This window comes from Tasmannia lanceolata, unplaced genomic scaffold, assembly GCF_043159265.1.
Source record: "Tasmannia lanceolata isolate RefF3 unplaced genomic scaffold, GAP_Taslan_0.1 ptg000233l, whole genome shotgun sequence".
Classification (NCBI taxonomy): Eukaryota; Viridiplantae; Streptophyta; class Magnoliopsida; order Canellales; family Winteraceae; genus Tasmannia; species Tasmannia lanceolata.
The window spans coordinates 125001-130000 of NW_027518909.1; positions in this window are offsets into that span (position 1 = coordinate 125001).

Below are 5000 nucleotides of genomic sequence, written 5' to 3' on the forward strand. Positions count from 1 at the left end.
GTGCCCAAGGCTTGTGAGCAAGGCTTGTATGCATGGCTTGTGTGCAAGGCTAGCGTCCAAGGCTTGTGCGCATGGCTTGTGCGCAAGGCTTGTGTCCAAGGCTTTTGTGCAAGGCTCGTGCGCAAGGCTAGTGTGCAAGGCTTGTGCGCATTGGCAGGTAGCCCACCAGCATGCACGATCCAAATGCCACTCACGCGACAACACGGTGCCAAGCCGGGCATGGTGTGCACTCAAAACCAATCAACGGACAGAGGTCATGCGTCATGGGGGGGATCTAGCAAGGCCATGGGGAAGGTCATGGAGGACCTTGGAAGCAAGCGCAAGACGAGAGCGAATCGAACAAGGGGCCAGGACGGGGCCTTGTGCCCATGGTCTTCGCAAGACAGCGTCCAAGGCACCCGAAAGCCCAAGGGAACCCAAACCCGGCCGACACTTGCAATCGCACATGCTCTCTGCAACACACCATCAATGCCGCCCAACGGGGCCAGCACGAGCAGTCCTCCGCGGTCCCCTGGCCCTGCGCACGTTTGTCTTCGAAACCGAGCATCAATGCCACAGAAAGTGCCGGGGCGCCAGCTGGAGCCATCATCCGCGTTGCCATGGCTCGCTTGGCCTTGGCTTGCCAGGCCCCGACACGAGCAATCGCGCATTTTCTTTGCAACCGACCATCAATGCCGCCCAACGGGGCCAGCACGAGCAGTCATCCGCGGTCCCCTGGCCCTGCGCACGTTTGTCTTTGAAACCGAGCATCAATGCCACAGAAAGTGCCGGGGCGCCAGCTGGAGCCATCATCCGACGTGCCATGGCTCTGGTCCCATGGTCTTCGCAACCGAGCATTCGTGACACCCGCGGGGCCAGGACACCAACCCTTCCGACACGAGCATTCGCGCATGTTCTTTGGCCACACAACGGCGCCAGCACGAGCAAAATCATCCGCGGTGCGGTGGCCTTGCACGGCCTTTTGTCTTTGGAACCAACCATCAGTGCCACGGGAAGTGCCGGAGTCCCGGCATCCGCGGTGCCAAGTCATTGCGCCCTTGGTCTCTGCAGCGGGGCATGCCGGGCACTCCCAACCATTGCAAGCAAGCAAGCAAGCAAGAAAGAAAGTAAGTAAGTAAGTAAGTATTACATATAGGGGCGGGACATGCGGGGAGATCTGCGAAACGTGCATTACGGGGCACACGCGTACCTACCGGGGCATACCGACCCCTATTGGGGCACACGTGTGCATATCGGGGCACACGCGTACATACCGGGGCATACCGAGCCCTACTGGGGCACACGTGCGCATATCGGGGCGTACCAAGCCTATCGGGGCATACGCATGTATCCCAAGGCATACCGAGTCTATCCGGGCATACGCGTTCATACCGGGGCGTAACGGGCCTATCGGGGCATACTTGGGCATATCCGGGCAAAAAATGCCCAAAACTTGCGCAACCTTGGCAACCGTGGTCCATTCCTCTCTATATGCCTAGCCTTGCCAACCGTGGTCCATTCCTCACTATATGCCATGGCCTTGTGCCCATGGTCTTCCCAAGACAGCGTCCAAGGCCCCCGGAAGGCCAAGGGAGCCCAACCCAGCAATGCCCTGCTATGGCAAGCCAAGGCCAAGCATTCCGGTGCCTATCCGGGCAAAAATGCAATTCCTCTCTATATGCCTAGCCTTGGCAACCGTGGTCCATTCCCCACCATATGCCATGGCCTTGTGCCCATGGTCTTCCCAAGACAGTGTCCAAGGCGCCCGGAAGGCCAAGGGAGCCCAACCCAGCAATGCCCTGCTTTGGCAAGCCAAGGCCAAGCATTCCGGTGCCTAACCTTGGCAACCGTGGTCCTTTCCTCACCATATGCCATGGCCTTGTGCCCATGGTCTTCGCAAGACATCGTCCAAGGCGCCCAAAAGGCCAAGGGAGCCCAACCCAGCAATGCCTTGCTAGGACAAGCCAAGGCCAAGCATTCCGGTGCCTATCCGGGCAAAAACGCCCAAAGCATGCCCATTCCTTAGCCTATCCAGGCAAAAACGCCCAAAATCTGCACATTCTAGTGCCTATCCGGGCAAAAACGCCCACCAGCATGCCACCCTCCTATAGGGTTTGCGCAACCAACCAGCCTAACCACCAGTGGCAACCAAAGGTGCTGTTAGCGACGACTTCTGAAGACGCAACGAGACGCGACGTGTTTGCGCCCAGACGCGACGAGACGATGCGGGATCTGCGCCCAAGAATGCCTAGACCCGTCGACTTGATGCGGGATCAGCTCGCCCAAGCATGCCTAGTGTGCAAGGCCTGTGTGCAAGGCTAGTGTCCAAGGCTAGTGTGCAAGGCTCATGTGGAACGCTAGTGCGCAAGGCTAGTGCCCAAGGCTTGTGTGCCAGGCCCGTGTGCAAGGCTAGTGTCCAGGGCTTGTGTGCATTGCTTGAGTGCAAGGCTTGTGTGCATTGCTCGAGTGCATGGCTTGTGTGCAAGGGTTGTGCGCAAGGCTAGTGTGCGGGGCTTGTGCGCATGGCTAATGTGCACGGCTTGTGTGCATGGCTACCGTGCAAGGCTAGTTTGCATGGCTAGGGTGCAAGGCTCGCATGCGAGGCTAGTGTGCAAGGCTGCGTGCAAGGGAAGCGTGCAGGGCGAGTGTGCGAGGCCACTGTGCACGGCGCCAGCACTAGCGAGCCATCATCCGCGTTGCCATGGCTCGCTTGGCCTTGGCTTGCCAGGCCCCGACACGAGCAATCGCGCATTTTCTTTGCAACCGACCATCAATGCCGCCCAACGGGGCCAGCACGAGCAGTCCTCCGCGGTCCCCTGGCCCTGCGCACGTTTGTCTTTGAAACCGAGCATCAATGCCACAGAAAGTGCCGGGGCGCCAGCTGGAGCCATCATCCGACGTGCCATGGCTCGCTTGGCCTTGGCTTGCCGGGCCCCGACACGAGCAATCGCGCATTTTCTTTGCAACCGACCATCAATGCCGCCCAACGGGGCCAGCACGAGCAGTCATCCGCGGTCCCCTGGCCCTGCGCACGTTTGTCTTTGAAACCGAGCATCAATGCCACAGAAAGTGCCGGGGCGCCAGCTGGAGCCATCATCCGACGTGCCATGGCTCTGGTCCCATGGTCTTCGCAACCGAGCATTCGTGACACCCGCGGGGCCAGGACACCAACCCTTCCGACACGAGCATTCGCGCATGTTCTTTGGCCACACAACGGCGCCAGCACGAGCAAAATCATCCGCGGTGCGGTGGCCTTGCACGGCCTTTTGTCTTTGGAACCAACCATCAGTGCCACGGGAAGTGCCGGAGTCCCGGCATCCGCGGTGCCAAGTCATTGCGCCCTTGGTCTCTGCAGCGGGGCATGCCGGGCACTCCCAACCATTGCAAGCAAGCAAGCAAGCAAGAAAGAAAGTAAGTAAGTAAGTAAGTATTACATATAGGGGCGGGACATGCGGGGAGATCTGCGAAACGTGCATTACGGGGCACACGCGTACCTACCGGGGCATACCGACCCCTATTGGGGCACACGTGTGCATATCGGGGCATACCGGGCCTATCGGGGCACACGCGTACATACCGGGGCATACCGAGCCCTACTGGGGCACACGTGCGCATATCGGGGCGTACCAAGCCTATCGGGGCATACGCATGTATCCCAAGGCATACCGAGTCTATCCGGGCATACGCGTTCATACCGGGGCGTAACGGGCCTATCGGGGCATACTTGGGCATATCCGGGCAAAAAATGCCCAAAACTTGCGCAACCTTGGCAACCGTGGTCCATTCCTCTCTATATGCCTAGCCTTGCCAACCGTGGTCCATTCCTCACTATATGCCATGGCCTTGTGCCCATGGTCTTCCCAAGACAGCGTCCAAGGCCCCCGGAAGGCCAAGGGAGCCCAACCCAGCAATGCCCTGCTATGGCAAGCCAAGGCCAAGCATTCCGGTGCCTATCCGGGCAAAAATGCAATTCCTCTCTATATGCCTAGCCTTGGCAACCGTGGTCCATTCCCCACCATATGCCATGGCCTTGTGCCCATGGTCTTCCCAAGACAGTGTCCAAGGCGCCCGGAAGGCCAAGGGAGCCCAACCCAGCAATGCCCTGCTTTGGCAAGCCAAGGCCAAGCATTCCGGTGCCTAACCTTGGCAACCGTGGCCCTTTCCTCACCATATGCCATGGCCTTGTGCCCATGGTCTTCGCAAGACATCGTCCAAGGCGCCCAAAAGGCCAAGGGAGCCCAACCCAGCAATGCCTTGCTAGGACAAGCCAAGGCCAAGCATTCCGGTGCCTATCCGGGCAAAAACGCCCAAAGCATGCCCATTCCTTAGCCTATCCAGGCAAAAACGCCCAAAATCTGCACATTCTAGTGCCTATCCGGGCAAAAACGCCCACCAGCATGCCACCCTCCTATAGGGTTTGCGCAACCAACCAGCCTAACCACCAGTGGCAACCAAAGGTGCTGTTAGCGACGACTTCTGAAGACGCAACGAGACGCGACGTGTTTGCGCCCAGACGCGACGAGACGATGCGGGATCTGCGCCCAAGAATGCCTAGACCCGTCGACTTGATGCGGGATCAGCTCGCCCAAGCATGCCTAGTGTGCAAGGCCTGTGTGCAAGGCTAGTGTCCAAGGCTAGTGTGCAAGGCTCATGTGGAACGCTAGTGCGCAAGGCTAGTGCCCAAGGCTTGTGTGCCAGGCCCGTGTGCAAGGCTAGTGTCCAGGGCTTGTGTGCATTGCTTGAGTGCAAGGCTTGTGTGCATTGCTCGAGTGCATGGCTTGTGTGCAAGGGTTGTGCGCAAGGCTAGTGTGCGGGGCTTGTGCGCATGGCTAATGTGCACGGCTTGTGTGCATGGCTACCGTGCAAGGCTAGTTTGCATGGCTAGGGTGCAAGGCTCGCATGCGAGGCTAGTGTGCAAGGCTGCGTGCAAGGGAAGCGTGCAGGGCGAGTGTGCGAGGCCACTGTGCACGGCGCCAGCACTAGCGAGCCATCATCCGCGTTGCCATGGCTCGCTTGGCCTT